Source organism: Sphaerodactylus townsendi, linkage group LG01, assembly GCF_021028975.2.
Source record: "Sphaerodactylus townsendi isolate TG3544 linkage group LG01, MPM_Stown_v2.3, whole genome shotgun sequence".
NCBI lineage: Eukaryota > Metazoa > Chordata > Lepidosauria > Squamata > Sphaerodactylidae > Sphaerodactylus > Sphaerodactylus townsendi.
In genome coordinates, this window is record NC_059425.1 from 23929568 (window position 1) to 23950898 (window position 21331).

The 21331-nt window shown below is 43.7% G+C and overlaps 1 protein-coding gene across 5 annotated transcripts in view; it reads right to left on the minus strand.

Annotated features, from left to right (window-relative positions):
* Positions 1 to 21331, minus strand: part of ARHGEF2 (Rho/Rac guanine nucleotide exchange factor 2) — a 199412-nt gene that overhangs the window by 174905 nt on the left and 3176 nt on the right. For 3 of the 5 annotated variants that reach the window (XM_048513802.1, XM_048513793.1, XM_048513766.1), the window contains exon 2: positions 4149 to 4278. The exons of the other annotated variants lie outside the window; for them this stretch is intronic. The gene's annotated coding sequence lies outside the window, so the exon portion shown is untranslated. The remainder of the gene's footprint in view (positions 1 to 4148; positions 4279 to 21331) is intronic. 5 annotated transcript variants of the gene reach the window in all.

A 21331-nucleotide genomic window follows, 5' to 3' on the forward strand; every position in this document is an offset into this window, starting at 1 on the left:
CACAAACAGCTCTGTTGTAATTTGGCAAGGGCCAGTCACACGATCCAGCAATGAAGGAGTTAATGTTGTGCATGCTAATTAGTTAGTGAGGTCAGAAGTCAGTGGTCAGGTAACTGACTCTCATTGGTCATGCAGGTCTGCACATAGGCAATAGGTATATCTCCTTTGTTACTCTCTGCACATGTTCTCCAGTAGTTTTTGTTAGCCATGAAAAAGATACTTTCTTGTTTTGTTTCCAAGTTCCCCTCCCTTCTTTTATAGTCAGTAAACTCTATCTTTCAGTAAGCAACGGCCTCTGTCTCTTTATTGCGTAAACTCTGCGTTTATAAGGAGTGTGATATTATTATCACAACTAAGACTCCCAACAAGCTCCAACCTGTGAATAAAAGACCAGTGATCATTCGCAACAGTAGTAATTGTTGGTAACACAACCTGCCTGCCTTTCCATGGAGACAGATCGCAATGGGTAGCCATGTTAGTCTGTCTGCAGCAATAGAAAAGAGGGACAGTCCAGTAGCACCTTAAAGACTAACAACATTTCTGGCAGGGCATGAGCTGAAGAAGTGAGCTGTGACTCAGGAAAGCACATACCCTGTCAGAAATGTTGTTGGTCTTTAAGATGCTACTGGACTGTCACTGTTTTCTACTGCCTAGTTTTGTTCTGCTTGTTTAATACCTGTAATGGGAGGAAAAACCTTGATCCTGGTGGAATCCTAAATGAACACAATCAGATTCCCTGATAAGTTCTAGGTCAGCTATTTTACAATGAAGTCATTTACCCAGAACTACCTTCCCCTTGGTTACAGCTTCCTTCAAGTCCATGAACCAATTCACCTGATCCTCCACACTATGAGATTTAGAAACAATTGATTCACACATTCCTGCAAATCTTCCTCTCTTTTTCATTTCACTAGTAACCACAGTTTGCCATAGCATCTAGACCAGTGGTGGCGAACCTATGGCACGTGTGCCAGAGGTGGCACTCGGAGCCATCTCTGTGGGCACGCACAAACAGTCACACACACACACCCCACACACACACATCTAGGCTGGCCTGGGCCGCTGGGCTCGATTATTAGCATTAAACCTAAGACCTAATTTTGGGGAAGCAGTGTAGGTAGACCTGTTAAGTGCTGTTAAACTCCACTGAGGAAGAAAAGCAAAATCCTTTACCTGGGAGTAAGCTCAGTTGCTGGCAATGGGGCTTGCTTCTGAGTAAACCCTCCTAGGGTCGTGATTCACCCATTGGAAGAGTTGCACGGTTGCTTCAAAGCAAAGCCATCGACTACCACCAAGCTTACTCCCAAGTAACGCATGCCTTGGAGCCAACAGTTTTTTGTAAATTAAAGCCTCAGTATTCAGGTTAAATTACCGTGTTGTCACTTTGCGATACATAAATGGGTTTTGGGTTGCAATTTGGGCACTCAGTCTCGAAAAGGTTTGCCACCACTGATCTAGTCTGACAAACTGTTATTAATGCTTGGCTTTCCAAAATGGAATCTGACACTGCAGACCAACATCTGACCATAGTTTGCCAGTCCAGATGTCAAGGCAAAACTATGGCTAGTTACAGAGACCTGTCAGATGTCACTGTCAGTGGAGTGGAGAGGCTGCCTAAAATCCTGAATTGCTCCTAAAAATCCTGAAAGCTCCTAAGGTTTGTATTGTCGAAGGCTTTCATGGCTGGAATTGACTGTCCTCTGTGGGTTTTCCAGGCTGTGTGGCTGTGGTCTGGAGGTTTTCGCTCCTAATGTTTCACCTGCATCTATGACTGACATCTTCAGGAGCATGTCATGGAGAGATGTGTTTCTCTCCATGCCACAATGTGCCGTCTCCTCCCTATCTTACCATGACATACCCCGAAGATGCCAACCATAGATGCAGGTGAAATGTTAGGAGCAGAAACTACCATACATCTGGGAATACCCACAACAGCTCCTAAAGTTGGTAGACTAGCTCCAGGGAAGATAAATGTTCCCCATGAAGAATCACTGATGTGTGTGGAGCTCTTTGCCCACTGAAAAGCTCTGTACAAATGCTAAGCTTCATGAAAACAAATATCCAGGAAGTCAGTTTCTGATATCTACCATTACAATGATGCTAATTAAATGCTTCTGCTTTTCTTGAATATACTGAGCTGGGCCAAAACTAACAAAATGAATTTCAACAGAGATAAATATAAGATACTGAACTAGGCAGAAAAAAATGAAATGCACCAATGTAAGATTGGGGACACCTTGCTTGACAACAGTACATGTGAAAGGGATCTAAGAGTCTTAATAGACCACAAACTGACCATTAGTCAGCAGTGTGATGCAGCAGCCAAGAAAGCCAATGCAATTCTGGACTGCATGAATAGGAGTACAGTGTCTAGACTGAGGGACGTGATAATCCTACTCTATTCTGCATTGGGCACACTTCACCTGGAATACTGTGTCAAGTTATGGGCACTATAATTCCTGAAGGATACTGACAAGCTGGAGGAAGGCAGCCAAAAGGGTAAAAGGTCTGGATTCCATGTCCTATGAGGAGCAGCTTAGAGAGCTTGGTGTGTTTAGTCTGGAGAAGAGAAAATTAAGGGGTGACATGATAGTGTGTTTAAATATTTGAAGGGATGCCATGTTGAAGATGGAGCAAGCTTGTTTTCTGCTGCTCCAGAGATTGGGACAAGGAATAATGGATTCAAAGTACTGGAAAAGACATTCCACCTAAACATTAGGTGGAATTGTGACAGTGGAATACACTGCCTCAGAGGGTGGTGGTCTTCTTTGGAGGTTTTTGAGCAGAGGCTGAATGGCCATCTGTCAGGATTGTGTCTTCTTGCAGGGCATGGAGCTAGTCTTGATGGCCCTTGTGCTCTCTTCCAACTCTATGGTTCTATAATTAGCTTTACAGAAAAGGCAAAAGCAGGAAAGCAGGTCACAAAATCACTACGAGCAAAAATGTTGAGAGGGGAGTAAAAGAGGAGGTTGCCTACTCCAGGTTGAAAAATTCTTGGAGATTTGGGGGTGGATACTGGGGAAGGCAGAGTTTGGGAAGGTGAGAGAGCTCAGGGGGACATTATACCATAAAGTCTGCCATTTTTTGCAAGGGAAGTTATCACTGTAGTCTGCCCATCCATTGTATTTCCAGGAGAAGTCCAGTCCCTGGTTAGAGGATGACAATTGCATTAAATGCACTCCTGAGACTTGTAATGGGACATAGGTCAAAAGGTCTTTAAGCACCAGGATCTATGCCATCTTAGAAGCTAAACAGGGTCAGTCCTGGTTAGTATTTGGATGGGTCCTCCACATCAGTGCCAGCTGAAGTGTGGGGGAAGGGTGGGGTGGGGATTTTTAGTGATGTTTTTATTGACTGTTTTTAACTGATGTTATTATGGTGATTTTTAATGTTTATGTTTTTTAGGATTGTATGTTTTAAGGGGGCTTTTAACCCCATTATGTAAGCTGCCCTGGGACGTCAGTGTAGGGCAGGCTATAAATGGAACAAATAAATACCGTGTTTCCCTGAAAATAAGCCCTATCATGATTTTTCAGGACTTTTGGAGGAGGCTTAAAATATAAGCCCTACTCCAAAAATAAGCCCTACTGGTAGTTACAGATGGTGTGATCCAGCAGGGTGCTCCCAGCCAATGAGGATGCAGCTTGCATCACACGTGATGAGGAAGCAAGGGGCTGCCGAGAGCACACCTTAATGAATTGTGAAGGTACCGTATTTCCCCTAAAATAAGACTGACCCTGAAAATAAGCCCTAATCCATCTTTTGGTGCAAAAATTAATGAGACCCTATCTTATTTTCAGGGAAACACGGTAATAAAGGAATACCAGGATCACTATGCAAAGAAAGCAAGGGCAAACTACCTCTGTTAGTCTCTTGACTCGAAAACCCTACTAGGTCACCATAAGTCAGCTGTGACTTGACGGCACTTTGCACATATGCACAGAACAGAAGGGAGGAGCTGATAAGCAAAACACAAATATTAATTTTAGCTTAAAGAATGAAGTGTGAGGTCATTGGGTGATCTCATCTGAGCCCCAAAGGGAGGGAAAGGGTAGGGACGGAAGGGAAGGATTGTTAAACGCTTCCGGTAGGAAGTGTTTCTATGGGAACCTTGGAAAGCAGACACAAAAACAGAGCAAAGATTCTACCAGACTGAGCTGCTGGGCAGGGAATGATGGATAAAGGTGAGGCAAGCCGACCACAACCAGGTTGCGTTCTCTCTGTGATAAAAGCTTTGTTTGGAGAAGGAGGGCGAAGCAGTTCCAAATGCGAAGAAAGCTGTTTACAGAAGAAGTACAAAAAGTTATATGTCAGCTGTAATCCATATACACTTGTTAAACACTCTCCTACGCTTTGAAAAAACATTTCCACCTATCTGGCATTGCAGCCCAATAGATTCCAACAAAGCACAGAATAGGAATACATATGTAAAACCACAGACAACAATTGCTAAACCACAGAACAGGGCAGGAAGGAAGGAAGGGGCAGACAAATATCCTTTCAACTCACACTTTTAGAGGCAAGAAATAAAAATTGGAATACTGAATGGTTATCACCATCTTATTTTAACTACTGCGTTATGCTGAGGTAATAGTTGAACTATTAAAAGAGAGTTTTCACAGCCACTTGGGGTCATTTTGACCTGCAGTACCTCAGATATACATGATTCCTCCATTCGTTCCAGTTGGGGTCTAAGTGAATTATAGCCCTTCTCGGGGAAAACCCTCAATAGAAATTATGCCTGGCCAATTTACCATAAGCATTCATAAACTAGAGCCCATTTCTTCAGTTAGTAAGGTTGCCAACTCCAGGCTGACAAACATCTGGAGATTTGGGGGGTGGAGCCTAAGGAAGGTGGACCTCGGGGAGGGGAGGGACTTGAGTGGGGTATAATGCTATAGAATCCACCTTCCAAAGCAGCCGTTTTCTCCAGGCGAACTGATCTCTGTAACCTGGAGACCAGTTGTAATTCCAGTCAGATCTCCAGCCACCACCTGGAGGTTGGCAACTTTAGCAATGAGACTTACCACATTTGATGAAGGGGGCTCTGGCCCATTAAAGCTTTTGTTGGAATAAAGTTTTGCTTGTCCTTAAGGTGCCACAAGAATCCTATTTGTTTTTTGATCCAACAGGTGAACACAAGTGCCCCTCTGGAATCACTACACACGACAGTACACACTTAAGGAGAAGACAACAGAAACCTTTTAGAGTCAGTAGGATGGGGCACTATCAGGGAAGGCGGGCATTGCAATGCAGAGACAGGCAATGGCAAACCACCTCGGTTCACCTCTTGCCTTGAAAACCCCACAGTCCCAAGGTCACCGCAAGTCAGTTCCAAATCGATTGCACACAATTATTATTACAGTAGAAAGTGATCAGAAGTCGTATCAGCAGTGGCGTATCTGCCTAGGGACAATTGGCACCTCCCTTGTCCCTGGCTATTAATTTTCTAGCCACGTGGGGGAAACAAAATCGTCTCCCCCATGTGACCTGTGGAAGTCCCAGTTGTCCTATCAAGTTGGTTTGTCAAGAAACAAAAAAACGCTTTCGCATGCCTCGCCACCCATCCAGGTGGGGGGGAGTCTGTTGGGGGGGGGAGGTGGGCACCCTAGACCTTTGCCTGCGTCCCGCAGACATGGGCGGGGTCTAGGACAGTGGGGTGGAGCCTGGAGCATCAGGGGGCGGAGCTAGGGTGGTGGGGGCAGAGGGGGGGCAGCAGAGCCTGGGGGCATCCTGGAGACAATTTGTCTCTGGGCACCATTTACCCCTGGTACGCTTCTGCGTATCAGTAGAGGACAGGGAAAGCTGTACATTCAGTCGGAGGACTGAACAGGACTATGAATTTATACAAAGATTAAGATGAGTTTCTAATCCATCATCCAAACCCATCATTTTCTTTAAAGGTGAATGCAGAGCTGATGTAGTACATAACTGCCTCTGTACCGCTCACTCTATACTCCAGTGACGTACAGCCCAAATTAACAGTTCCACTGATAGTCCATGCACCTCTGAGATTTCAATGTGACTTACTTCCAAATAAGTCTCGGACCGGCTGCTTCATGCTCTCCTCAGCCCTTTCCCTACCTTTCATGTGGACACGCGGAAAAAAACCAGACACAGTTCTAAATGAGCTCACACAGGGTTCTTAAATTTATAGTGATATATGAAAGCTGGTTTCACCATCCCCACTAGAACCACCCTGTGCTTTACAATGTATGCAACCTACCTGGGAGACTGTGCTGTTAGAAGAAGAGCTGTAGGTTTTTATACCCTGCTTTTCTCTACCTGCAGAAGCCTCAAGGCAGCTTACAATCACGTTTCCTCCTTCTCCCCATAATAAGCACCTTGTGAGGCAGGTGAGGCTGAGAGAGTTCTGACAAACTGTGACTGGCCCAAGGACTCTGTGTCAAGGAGTGGAGAAACAAACCTGGTTCTCCAGATTAGATTCCGCTGCTCATAACCACTGCACCATTCTGTAATGGTTAGAGTGTAAGAGTAGAAACTGGAAGACCCAAGTTCATTTCCTACTGCCAGGAAAGCTCACTGGTTGATCTTGGTGATATACTCTCGGCCTAACGTACCCAGTGGTGGGATCCAAAAATTTTAGTAACAGGTTCCCATGGTGGTGGGATTCAAACTGTGGTGTAGCACCAATGGGGCTGGGCAGGGCACAACGGGGGTATGGCCGGGCATTCCGGGGGCGGGGCATTTCTGGGCGGGGCTGTGGCAAGAACACAGCTGCTGCGCCAGTCCTTGGGCGGGAAACGAATGCACGCAGGCGCAGGCTGCCACGCACGCCGGTGCACCTCCTGCTAGACTACTTCAAGTTCTGCGCACTACTGCTGAGAGGAGGGGCGTAACTAAGGCAAAAATCACATGGCAAAATCACCATTTAGTAACCCCCTCTCAGCACACACAAATAATTAGTAACCTACTCTCGGGAACCTGTGTGAACCTGCTGGATCCCACCTTTGAACGTACCTAACCAGATTATTGTGATTGTTAAATAGGAAGGGAGCCCCATAGGCTGAACTCCTGTTAAGAAAAATGTCATTGGCTGATTCCTCATGGGCCAAAAACAGCAGTGTGAAAATGCTGTGAAAATGGTGTAAAAGGGTTTATACTGTTTTCACACAGTTTTCACACCGCTGTTTTTGGCCCATGCGGAATCAGCCATTGATAAGCAGATGTGCAAGAGCTGCATAGGTTACCGAATGGAATAGTAAATACAGCTTTGCATTGTCACTGAGGTAGCACAACAGGGGCCGTTGGCATTCAACTGTCGGGGAGAAAGCTTCCTGATATTAAATGGACATGCAGTGTTCAGTAGCAGTTTAAGTCTAAAATCTGCCTGGCTTTCTTGGAGACAGCACACTGAGCTAGATGGACTTTAATTTTAATCCAGAAAAGCTTTAGGTAAGGTGATAATGAATATGTTTAAGAGCAGCAAGCAACCACAAGAATTAAGAATTTGTCCTATTCTGTGAGGTTAAATTAGACATGCTGATTAGTGACATTTGGGCTGGCCTTAGTGACAGGTATTACAGTTATCTAAGGTGACCAGACGTCCCGCTTTGGGTGGGACAGTCCCGCCATAAACCAATCTGTCCCGCGTCCCGCGGGGTTTTTTAATTGTCCCGATTTTGCCTTCAAGGCCTCCCCCCCTTCTCCCGCCTCCAAACATGGGAGCACCCTAGAAGGTAAAGCAGCAGTCTTCAAGACTTTTCATGGGGCGCTCCCGTTTCCCACCCTGTCACAGGGCGGGAAACCGGGGAGCGCCCCAAAAGGCTGTGCGCCCCTGTGGCTGTGCGCATGCGCGCGCACACATGCGCACGCCCCCCGTCTCGGTTTTAAAGGTGACAATCTGGTCACCTTACAGTTATCCCTTCTACATAGCTGGGGTTACATAGCTACAGATGCAGATGAAACGTCAGGAGAAAATATTACTGGAACACAGCCATACAATTTAGAAAATCTACAACAACCATATAGAGTTGTTGATTTTTCAAGATAATAAATGTTAATTTAAACCTGTGAATGGTCTAGAAATGTTGGTCGTGATACTTTGATGGAACAGTGGGAGAGTGTAGAGGAAAGGTTTTTAATTTATAGCATATTATCATTATAATTGGAAAAAGAACACACAAACAGATAAACACATTGTATTTTAACCCAGTGGCAAAATTGTATAAAGATTTGTCAAATAGGTGCTGGAAGCGTCAATAGAAAGAGGGGTCTTTTTTCGCATGAGATGGGCATGTAAAGAGGCTATGACTTTTTGAGACATGATACTCAAGGGACTGCAAAAATCCTGAAAATAACAATTTTGAAAAAAAATGGAGGCCTCTCTGTTCAGAATAATGGATGAAGAAATTCCTAAGCCATTTAGAACTCTGTTTAGGTGCATGACAACTACAGCAAGAACTTTATCTGCTTAAAAGTAGAAAGACAATAAGATACCAACAAAAGGGGATTGGATTCTGAAGTTACAGAATATGAAGAATGGCAAAACTGATAGCATTATTAAGAGAGAACAGTTTGGACAATTTTTCACAAAACTGGAAATCCTTTACAGAATACCTTTTGAAGAACTACTCAAGTAGAGAAATAGTATCAGGGCTTGAAATCTGAAGAAAACAGCAGATTCTAATTACCAGAAGACATTTAAGAAAGAATTACTGAACCAACATGTTAATTGTATTCACTGAAGTTAGAGTTAACCTGCAGTCAAAGCTGAGATAGCTGGAAGTCATCTTATTACATGTAATGGGTTGTGTTTGGTTTGGTTTTCTTTTTGTATGTTTTTGTGCTTTGTCTTTTTGTGTCAGAAAATAAAAATATTTTTTTAAAAAAAAAGAAGAAGAAAAGCAGGTTCTGGAGCTATTAAATTCTCAACGAAGGCTCTTCTCAGTGGCATGACTGTCAATAAATCATCAAAAGAGATTTCAAAAACGAACTCAGCTCGAGGATGGCTGCAAGCCGAACTCATGATCTTCAGTCATATGTTTTACATTTCTATCATTCCTTTGTGATAGCAAAGTCTTAACGATAAATCTGGTTGGGTTCCCTCCCTCCTCCGTAACAAGGACATACGCAAACCTTCATTCCATTCCAAAGCTTCTGCAAAAGTTAGACTTGAGATTATATTGAGCCCACATTTTCTAAATATCTCATTGCCACGACATTTTTCAAATCCCAAATTAAAAGGCCAGGCACAACTGGTTGAGCAATAACTACAACAAGCAGTTGCTCCAGAGGTAGATCCTAGGACCCATTACAAAGTCACACAGCATCTCTGAGACCTGGTGCATCCCAATCGAAGAGATAGAAAAAGTGCAGAGAAGGGCAACGAGGATGATTGAAGGATTGGAGCACCTTCCTTATGAGGAGAGGCTGCAGCACTTGGGACTCTTTAGTTTGGAGAGGAGACGTCTGGGGAGGAATCTGATTGAAGTCTATAAAATTATGCATGGTGTAGAAAATGTTGACAGAGAGAAATTTTTCTTTCTTTCTTTCTCACAATACTAGAACCAGGGGGGTACTCATTGAAAATGCTGGGGGGAAGAATTAGGACTACTGTGTTGAAACACTTCTTCACACAACGCAGGATTGGTGTTTGGAATATGCTGCCACAGGAGGTGGTACATGGCCACTAACCTGGATAGCTTTGAAAAAAGGCCTTTGGATAGATTTATGGAGAGTGAGAAGTCGATCTATGCCTAACAATCTTGATCCTCCTTGATCTGGAGATTGTAAAATGCCTTTAGCAGACCAGGGTGCCTGTGGGAGCAGCAGCAGCAGTGCAGTAACATTGCTTTCACATCCTGCCTGTGAGCTCCCAAAGGCACCTGGTGGGCCACTGCGAGTAGCAGAGTGCTGGACTAGATGGACTCTGGTCTGATCCAGCAGGCCAGTTCTTATGTTCTTATGTTCTTAGAGTGCTGGATTAGGAAACCTTGGTTTCAAGCCCCCATTCTGCCTTGGAAGTGACATACTATCACTCAGCTTAACCTACCTCATCCAATTGTTGTGGGATAAAATGAAAGGGAACTGTATAGGGTGCTCTGAACTTCTTGGAGAAAGATTAAAATTAGACAGGAAAAAAAACCCTAAAAATAAAATCTAAACTACTACAAACTGTACTTTTGTTTACCTTGCTCCAAGGAGCTCAGGGATATATATGTTGAGAGCCAGCATTTTCTAATGGGTAAGAGAGATGGGTTCTTAATTGGAGAACTAGGTTTGATTCCATGGTGTAAAAACCAACTCTTCTTCTTCCAGATAGATTTATACCCTACTTTTCCCCTTCCTACCACAACAACCATGTGACACAGGTCAGGTTGAAAGAGAGTGACCGGCCTAAGGCCCCTCAGTGAGTTTCACAGCAGAGTGGGGGTTATAACCTGGCTCTCCCAGATCCCAGTCAAGTGCTCTAACCTCCATGCAACACTGGCTCTCTGTTGATTTTATACCAAGTTTATAGATGTTTTATACAAGTGCACACAGTTTACATCTGGCTTTATACAAGTATATGTTGTTTATGCTGGTTTTACATCAGTTTAACTGTGATGACTACCCTCCATCAAAAAAAAGAGAGAAACCAGAAAATTGTCATTCGGGGGGAGCATGACCCAGATAGCCCAATCTAGCCACGTCTCATCAGATCTGAGAAGCTAAGCAGGGTTGGTCTGGCTAGTATTTGGATGGAAGACCACCAAATAATTCCAGGGTCTCTATGCACAGAAAGACAATGGCAAAGCACCTCAGAAAATCTCTTCTCTTGAAAATACGACAGGGTTGCCATAAATTGACTGCAACTCGACAGCATTTTACACACACAAAAGAACACTGCTGGTTCTCTGTCAGCCACACAAACCCACTAAACAGACCTACAGTTCCCTGGGGAGAAGGAATGATCGTTGAATCATGATAGGACCGTTTCTCCCCTGACCAGAACCAATGGTTGTGAAGGTAGGGAAGGAGTAGAGTTAAAGCAGGAAGTCAGTTTAAACAGCCTTGCCTACAGTCAAATCAGACCCTCCCATGGTAAATAATCTCACTGGGATGCTCTGGCCTGGATAGCCCCGGTTAGCTTATTCTCCGCAGATCCCAGAATACAAACAAGATCAACCTTGGCAAGTATTTGGATGGGAGATCTCCAAGGGATTCCAAGTTTGTGGTGAAGACAGGCAGTGGCAAATCACCCCTGAATGTCTCTTGCCTTGAAACACCACCAGAGGTCGCCATAAGTCAGATGTGACCTGATTTGGGGGTGGGGGAGGTCTTTGGGAACCCCCATTCCAGATCTTAACTATATCTTGGAGTTTTTCACTTTAATATTTACCAGTCAGGGAAATGTGATGGGGGGGGGTGCATAGTAGCCTCTACCACACGTGTATCATACAGGAAATAGTATGCATTCCCCCTTTCCCTCTCACAACTGCCCAGTGATCAGGACACTGTTGTATAGTGGTCAGAATGTCTGACTAGGAACAGGTTTCCTCAGGAGGTGGTGAGCGCTCCCTTCTTTGGAGGTTTTTAAGCAAAGGCTAGGTGGCCATCGGACAGCAATGCTGATTCTGTGCCTCACTATGCATTTAGGCAGACCACGAAAGGGAAGGCAGAAAGGGATGATAGTGCTTGGTTCTAGAGGCCCTTTCTTACACACCCAGGGTAACATCAATCACCACTTTGGGGTCAGGAAGGAATTTTCCTCCAGACCAGATTGGCCCAGGGATCCTGGAGGTTGTTTGCTTTCCTCTAAGAACAGAGCAGGGATCACTAGCAAAGGAGGGGGGGGGGGTAGCTATGAATTTCCTGCATGGTGCAGAGGTGTGTACTACCCTGTTTCCCCGAATATAAGACATCCCCTGAAAATAAGACGTAGTAGAGGTTTTGCTGAAGTGCGAAATATAAGGCATCCCCCGAAAGTAAGACATAGCGCATCTTTGGGAGCAAAAATTAATATAAGACACTGTCTTATTTTCGGGGAAACACGGTAGATGAGCTTGGGGTTGCTACAGTTGCTTCCAGCGTTGCTTCTATCACTGGGCTCTAAGGCCCCTTCCGCACCTGCAGAATAATGCACTTTCAATCCACTTTCACAATTGTTTCAAAGTAGATTTTACGATTCCGCACAGTAAAATCCAGCTTCAAAGTGCATTGAAAGTGGATTATTTTGCAGGTGCAAAAGGGGCCTCTGAGACACAGGTTTGAATCCCCACTCTGCCCTGAAAGACTGCTGGGTGATTACACACACACACACACACACACACACACACACACACACACACACACACACACACACACACACAGGCCTACCTCACAGGGCTATTCTGGACAAAAGGAGAATGATGGGCCCTTATTGGGAATGATTGGGCCCTCATTGGGAAGAAAGGCAGGGTATAAATGAAGCAAATAACCAAGTGGGTATAAATGAAGCAAATAATCAAGTGGGTATAAATGAAGCAAATAACATACGCAGGTAAATAAGCTTTCTGGCTATATAGCAATCAGGACTCCATTCTCCTCAATGATAGTTCAGTACTAACCACTAGACCACACAGGCTGTTTGTGAGAAGCTGTCTGTCCTGCCGCACTAGACCAGCAGTCTGTCTTCTCATAATTCAGCAAAGCCTTTTTCTTCATCCCAGTCCAACCTCATCTCATGCCCTGTGCAATTTTACCAGCCATTGAAAAGCTTCCTCTCCAAATCAACATAGCACCATTGCTAGGAAACCCACAGTGGGTCTGACCAGCCCATCTCCCATCATCTGAGATTGAGTAGGTGGCTAAGGATTATATGTTGTAAAGCTAAAAGGAGAGCCACAAAGGGCAGGGGAGGGGGAGGAGAGAACACCATAAAACCTAGCAGCAGGAATGTAAATACTCTTGAAGTCCAGGTTTTCTGGAGGGCAAAGAATGTAAAAAGGACGCCAGAAAACATTGCAAAGGGATGGGACAAGAAGGGAGAAAGGGAAGTAAGATCTGAAAGGATATATATGGAGAAAGATAACAACAGTTGGAGGGTAAAATATTTGCAGAGAGTCTTGCCTGAGGATTTCTGGCCTGGCCACTTTGGGCAATTAAAGGCTAGAAGGCTCTGTGGACTGATCCAGTGGAGATTTTCTATCTTTTGATTAGCTATAATATCCTCCACATCCAAAAGCCATATACCTCTACCAGACGCTTAAGACATACAAGACTGTTCTTTCATGCACTACTGCTTATGGGTTTTCCATAAACATTTAGCTGGCCACTGTGAGATCCAGAAAGTGACTCTACATGGCCCTTTTATTGCCCTAAGTAGGCAGTCTCCACTTTAGTTGGGGGGAATTAACTGGAGACAGAGAGCGTAACTGGGATCAATAACCTATGGTATCAACAACCTATGTGTCAATAAACTAATAAAGGTCATGAAAATGTATACCAGGATAGTCCTGGGTGAAAACTCTCAAGTGAGCAGACAACTGTATATTTAAAACTGGTTTTACTAAAGAATAGAATGATAAAAATTAGAAATATATTTTAAACAATGAACATATGCGTATATTTTAAGCAATGAGCTTAAACATACAATACACAAAACATACAAGAGGTTACTATGAGAAACTGGAAGAAGTTGGTTAGGGTTTTAGGGATGGGTGATAATTACCAGTCTTCAAGGGACGTCCAGGGAAAGCAGAGCTGAAAAGAAAAACAACCAGAGTTCCAAGGAGAAAAAGGAAAGAGCTGACACACAAATAGGGGAGCTTGCATACATAGAACACACAGATACAGTGAATGGCCAAAGAACCAATATTTGTACCCCAAAATGGGTCCTGAGGCAGTATGAAGTAAGCTGGCAGGAAAGCCAGACACAAAGAATTGATTGCTTGGACTATTCTCTTGAATACTGATTGATTGATGGGGTGGGTGCAGATAGGATAAATAATGGTCGGCCTGGAGCACTGATTAAATAACTCCAGGATGGCACAATGGGTATTATCCCCATTGCCCAGGCAGGAACACCTCATGGCCACAGGAGAAGTTCAGCAGCCAATTTCCTTCTTGGCCAGGCTTGACCCACAAGATGGATCCTAAAACTCTCTGAGAGGCATCCACTTTGCAGAGAGCAGTATCTTGCTCTTATGCCAGTCTTTGACCCCCATTCCTTCCTGGCACCCCTTTGACCTGATCTGGTAGGATTCATCTTAAGTAAAAATAATAACCCTTAACACTTTCAACCAATGCAAATGGTTCTTCTCCCACCCTGGACATTCCACAAGTATTTACACTCCACTTGCTTTACTACCATCAGATCCTCTGAAGATACCAGCCACAGATACAGGCGAAATGTCAGGAGAGAATGCTACTGGAACACGGCCAGACAGCCCGGAAACCACACAGCATCCCAGTGATTCCGGCCGTGAAAGCCTTCGACAATTCAATAAAAATAATGTTCATAAAGATAATATCCAAGTACATTTTTTTTAGTTTCCTGGCCCAAAGATTTTGCCTTTTCTTACTCCATTCAGCTTTTCTTACTTCTTTGAATCAACTGTAACAGGGTGCATGCCATTTTACCCGGCCAGCCTGGAGCAATGATCTAGAGCTGATCTACAGTATGGTTAGCAGGGAAAGGGCAAAAAAAACCCCCCAAAACATAAAGGGGGGGTGAGTTAGTCCATACCATACTGAAAGCAGAACTTAGCCCCACCCCTCCACACATAATAGCTACAGCTATCTTGCAATTGCCCCTTTAAACTGGAGAAAATGAGACTGATAATTTCTCTGGAGTAAAAACAGAAGCCATACATATGATGTATGATGCACAGAACGGACTTGACACAAATAGAATGCCAACTAGGATTGTCAGTTTCCAGGAAGATCTGGAATCACACCTGATCTTGAGACTACAGAGATCAGTTCCCTGGGCCTAGATAAAATGGCCACTTTGGAAGGTGGACTCTAAGGCATTATACCTTGCTGAGGTCTCTCCTCTGCCTAAACCTCCAGGCTTTAGCCCCAAATCTCCAGGAATTTCCAACCTGGAGCTGGCAACCTTGGAAGCCCTCTTTACTGCAGAGATTTCAGATTGTCCACATGCAGGGGAAATTCCCCTGTGGAAGCAGCCCCGTTGGAACGAAGGCAACTCGCATAAGACGGCAGAATGTCTTCTTTCAAAGTACACCCATCCTGCCAACTTGTGTTCAAGCTGCTGCCTGGCACACCCCGACTCGGTTTCTGTTCAGCCCTAGTACACCATACATCAAATAAATTGCCCATCAAAACATTGGTAAGATAAATAGACATGGGAGGAAAAGCCTTCAGGACTCTTTTCCCTCCAATTTCCAAAGCATTATTTCTAGCCAACCTCACAACACCACACGCCCCACTATGCTGACACTTCACTGCTCACCCACACAGCTCCCTGCACATTGCTGATAACATTATCCCTGTAAGAACTCTGCCCAGCGCTGACACATTTTCCGTATTACTTTCCTCCCCACAAGGCTAAGTGAGCCAGAGTGGCGTTGTGGTAAAGAGCAGTGGACTCTAATCTGGAAAATCAGGTTCAGTTCCCACCCCAGAAGACTAATCTTATCTCTTTTTTTGTTAGAGTGAGAAGCTTGTTAGAGGAAGGGAATGCTGCGGACGTAGCATACCTGGATTTTGGAAAAGCTTTTGACAAGATGCCCCATAATATTCTTGCAAGTAAGTGAGTGAAACGTGGACTAGACAATGCTACTATTAGATGGATTTGTAATTGGTTAACTGACCGAACTCAAAGGGCACTCATGAATGGCTCATCTTCATCAAGAAGTGACTATTGGGGTGCCACAGGGTTCTGTCCTGGGCCCAGTGCTATTCAACATTTGTATCAACGACTTGGATGACGGAATAGAGGGCATGCTAATCAAATTTGCAGATGACACAAAATTAGAAGGGGTAGCTAATACCCTAGAGGACAGAGTCAGGATTCAAAGTGACCTGGACAGATTAGAAAGCTGGGCCAAAACAAACTGCACAACCAAAAAGTTAAAAAAAATAGAACTTCCTATGTTCCTACAAAGCTGCACAGCCAGACATTTTTTTAAAAAAACCTTCCTCAAGCAGAGGGGAGGGGCTGTGGGATCGCATTCCCATCCCAGCACAACAGCCAATTGGAAAGAGCCACAGAGCAGATCTCGAGCATGAGGAAATAGTTACAGATTTTGATAGTGTGATTAACTTTGACCCCCCTCAACAGATCCATGCTGCAGTGGGGAGGCAGAGACCAGGATGAAAAGGTGCTGTGGGAGGGGGGCAAAGTTTATTTTCCCAGTGGGGATTCACCCTATGATTCCTCCACATGAGGCCTTCTGGGGGACCTTTGGGCCAGTCAAGTTCTCTCCGAACTCTCTCAGCTCACACAGAGGCAGGCAATGGCAAACCACCTTTGAATGTCTTTTGCCTTGAAAACCCTACAGGGTTGCCATAAGTCAGCTGCAACTGGACAGCACTTTCTATCACCAACAAGGCGAAAGGATATATGATGAGGGAAGGTGCTATCAAGTCACAGCCGACTTATGGTGACCTTTAGGGTTTTCAAGGGAAAGGTCCAGCATAAATGATATAGATGGTAAAGTTTTTGAAATTCCCCCATCCATACAATTAACAAGATGTGTGAAGACTCTGTGCCATTACAAAGAGAAAGAGAGAGGGGGGGGGGAGAGAGAGAGAGAGAGAGAGAGAAAGAGAGAGAATGAACGGACGGACGGACGGACGGGCATTATACAAGATTTGCATGCAACAAAGAGAAACAAGAAGAGTTAGAACAATAATTGCTACGTATAAATTATTACACCATACATTCTTGCCAGTGCATTGACTTATGAAATGTTGAGCCTGAAGATATTGAAATCAAAAGATCTGGTGAAGCCCTTTCTTAGATAAGAGTTAGTATTTCTCCTTTAGGGTTTTTCCACATGGGATTTCTTCTGGTTGGTTCTGACACATACTGCTTTGGTTTAGCCCCTAATTTCCACATGCATTTGTTTTCACTTAGGTCTTTTCCACTTTTTTCCTCTTTGGGTTCTTTTGAAGCCACCTTCGGGAAGCCAATTCTGAGTTGCCCCTTTCCTCAGTGACTGACTGTGGTCAAATCACTCCCCCTCTTCCTCCCCTGCCCCAAAAGACACTTGATTCCTTTTTTCAGGACACTAAAATATTGATATATCGCTACTGATGAATCACTAGGTCGTCTGAATTTTCAGCTTTCATTTTTTAAAAAGTACATCTCTTCCCTTAAAAAACAAAGGAGCAAGCCTCTTTCCTCATTGAGATACAAGGAAAAATACCGCTTCCATGAGTGAAGGCAAGAAAGACTTTTTTTCATGAAATTTGGGGGTTCAAAGAACCTGCTATACCTGTTGTCACAACAATTTAGCAATATGGCTCCTCCCGCACATGCAGAATAATGCACTTTCAATCCACTTTCAATGCACTATGCAGCTGAATTTTACTGTGCGGAATAGCAAAATCCACTTGCAAACAATTGTGAAAGTGGAGTGAATGTGAATTATTCTGCATGTGTGGAAGGGGCCTCTGTCCATATTTTAGTACCATTTTTAAAAAGAGGGGGCTGACATGCCATCAATGACAACAGTATGCTCCCATGAAAATCCTCATTTGTGAAGGCGCACGCAGAAGATGCCACAACTGCAAAAACACACAGAGAGAGCAGTGTTTATAATGTTTTATGGTTTTAGGGTTGGGTTTCATAGGAATTCTAATATTGTGTTGGAATGACGTTATTATGGTTTTTATTGTAACATGCCCTGAGATTGTAGTAAAGGGTGGGGAATAAATCTAAATAAATAAATAATAGTGCAGATGAACCATGCCCAAACTGATTAAAATACTTGTGGATTGACTGCCAGGAAAATCAGGAGCAAGGTGAGTGTGCAGAAAAGCCTTTAGTCACAGTGCATGCTCTTATACCCCGTTCCCCATAAAGACCTAAGTAGATTTCATCTGCCAATTTCTCCTGCCCCGCCCCTCCACGTGCTCCACATCCCTCAGTCATCGCAGTCTGGTCCTGACTAGATGATGAGTGTGGGGGGGAATGGATCACATGGGGGGGGGCGCAGGAGGAAACTGTGGATGATATTACAATTTTACTTTATGTGGAACAGAGTATAATAAGGTCATATGTTCTTCAAGATCCCTGTTTTTATCTGAAGGGGGAGATTAACTCCTCTCCACACACACAAATCCACTGGGGATATATAAATAATTTTATGTCATTGCATAATATTTTAAAGATAGTGTCAGTACAGTACATTTTGAAAGATCTCTGCACAGTGAGATTCTAAGAACACATTCCCAAGAGTAAGCTCCCATTGAGTATAAGTACATAGGATTCTGAGTGAACCTGCTTAGGATTGCTGTCTTAGCAGCTTTGGTAGAATCATCATCTTAATTCTGTTATACCAGAAGAATTTCCTTTTACTCTAATCTCCGCCTTTGGAGGTTTTCAAACAGAGGCTGGATGAACATATGTCCTGAGTGCTTTGATTGTGCATTCCTGCACGGCAGGGGGTTAATGGCCCTTGTGGTCTCTTCCAACTCTATGATTCTAATCGAAATATTTTATAACTGAAGGTTTCATGAGGTTATAATTAATTTTAATCCGTTTATTTAAGTTTGTAAAAATACTGACTCATAATGTCTCCATCTATGAGTAATCCAGTTGTATTTAGATATGTTCTCACTTTTTGTTTTCACTGAAGGTGATGGCCAACATTTCAGATTAGTGACATTTACCCTGAATTCAGAAACCTCACTAGATTCTTGCAATAAATTCCAAGTGGTTATCGGCAAGGTCACAAAATTGGGAAAAAGTGTGAAATGACACAATCAGCAAACAGGAAATTTGTGCTATAAAATCAGTCTCTCTATTTGTAATCCAATTATTACTTCCTACCATCTTCCTAGGAAAACTTTTCCTACCCTGTTTGATGCCAACCTCCAGGTAGGGTTTAGTAATCTGCAATTACAATTGATCTCCGGGTGACCAAGATCAGTTCCACTGGAGAAAATGGTTGTTTTAGAGAGTAGACTCTTATGGCATTTATATCCTGGTGAGGTCTCTCCCTTCCCCAAACCCCAACCATTGCAGGCGCCACCCCACCCCCAGAATATCCAGGAATTTCCCAATCCAGAGCTGTCAAGCTTGTTCCCTGTTGATACTGAATTCAGAGGATCCACAATTTCATTACTCTGTAGTAGTTTCATTACTCTGACTGGACTGGGACTTTGGTTTTCTTGTGAAGGATTTAGGGATTGTTACTTGGTTAAAGACTGACAATATTGTATTTGAACATAAGCTTTTGTGGACTAGAACTTTTTTTCTGAAGAAACAGGTCCTAGTTGACATCTCTCTCTCTCTCTCTCTCTCTCTCTCTCTATCTATCTATCTATCTATCTATCTATCTATCTATGAGATTTATAAGCCGCCTCACCCCCGAAGGGCTCGAGGCGGCTCACAAAAAGGCTGCACTTTAAAACAACAAATCAACAAAACATTTCAAAATACAAAGTTGCAGCTTAATTCATTAAAAACTTAAAACTTAAAAGCTTAAATAGCGATTACAAATTTACATACAAATTAAAACAACAGATTGCCCGATCTAAAGGCCAGTGGAGGGAGGGGATAGGTAGGACCCAGGATGGAGATCAGGGCCCGACCAGATGGAAGGCGGCAGCCTCAATGGGGGGCGATAGAACCGCGGCCAGCCCCCCCGAAGGCCCGATGGAATAGCTCAGTCTTACAGGCCCTGCGGAACTCACCAAGGTCCCGCAGGGCCCGGATAGCTGGAGGTAGAGCATTCCACCATGCGTAACAAAATATTCTCAAGTCTTCAAGGTACCACTTGACACCTGTTTCATAGGGCTGCCATGAGTTGGAAGCAATTTGATGACACTTACCCACACACACACCCCTGCTTTATTTATTTATTTGCAACAACTGCCTCTGTGTAATAGGCTGGTACTGGGAGAACTAAATAAAAGGAGTCCGCTTTAAAGGCTGACAACATATATTCCAACTCACAGTTTTTAAGGTGGCACCTTTATTACTTTGTTACAGACCAAGTCAATAGTTATTCCACAGGTCAACATTTCTTGTCCATTAGTACGGAAATTAGGACCAGATGCAAATCAGATTAAGATGCACAGTCTCTGCAACAGAGCAGTGCCGCTCCCAGCATTTAAATCCAACAGATTTGCATGGGGAGGTATTGTCCAACCCTCAGTAAAACGGTTAACCAGAGGAGACAAAAAGTAGTTTCAAACAAGGATAGAATGACTTCAGACTTCCCCAGAATCCCTGTGGTTCATAGCTGTTTTTTACATTGATGCAAAAAGCATAGCACAAGCCAAAGGAGACAACCTTTGTGAAGGTAAATTGCAGCTGCAGGAACCCTTCAACAGCCCAGAAAGAGGGTCAGTGTGGAAAACAGCATACAGGGAAGGTTAAACCCATTTCTATCAGCCCAAGAACACATATGGGGTAGATTGGCCGGGGGAGGGGGGTAAAATAGTCCCCCCTCCAAAGCTGCCCTTTCCTCATGATAGGGTTGCCACCCTACTGGTAGAGTCTGGAGTTGTCTTGGGATTACAACTGTCCTCTATATTGTTGGATTTGACAGTCTTGCATGCAGCAAGAATTCTGGGATAGCTCAGCGGACTTTCTAAAAGTGACAGTTGGGAATGGTAGCTCTCTGACTAGGGAAAGATGTTGTTCAGTTTTATGTTAACTAAAGCTATGTAAAAAGCCTCCAATTGGAAGTTTGATATTGTAAATGGTACTTATTATGGTTACCAAATTGTAACCAAACAATGAACTGAGAATGTCTCTATATATAAGTGATACTTTGTTATATGTATATAATCTCTTTCTCAGTATAAGTAAAGTTCTTTTGTTTATGATTTCTGAGGTGTATATACACGCACGCACGCACGCACGCACAATGTCTTATTTTCAGGGGATGTCTTATTTTCAGGGAAACAGGGTATATACCCTGTTCCCCCGAAAATAAGACATCCCCTGAAAATAAGACGTAGTAGGGGTTTTGCTAAAGTGCTAAATATAAAGCATCCCCCGAAAGTAAGACGTAGCAAAGTTTTTGTTTGGAAGCATGCCCGTCGACCAGAGCATGCAGCTGTGGAGAGTAAAAATAAGACATCCCCTGAAAATAGGACATAGCACATCTTGGGGAGCAAAAATTAATATAAGACACTGTCTTATTTTCGGGGAAACAGGGTACCTGTTGACCTTCACAAATTATAGAGATCACATTTCCTG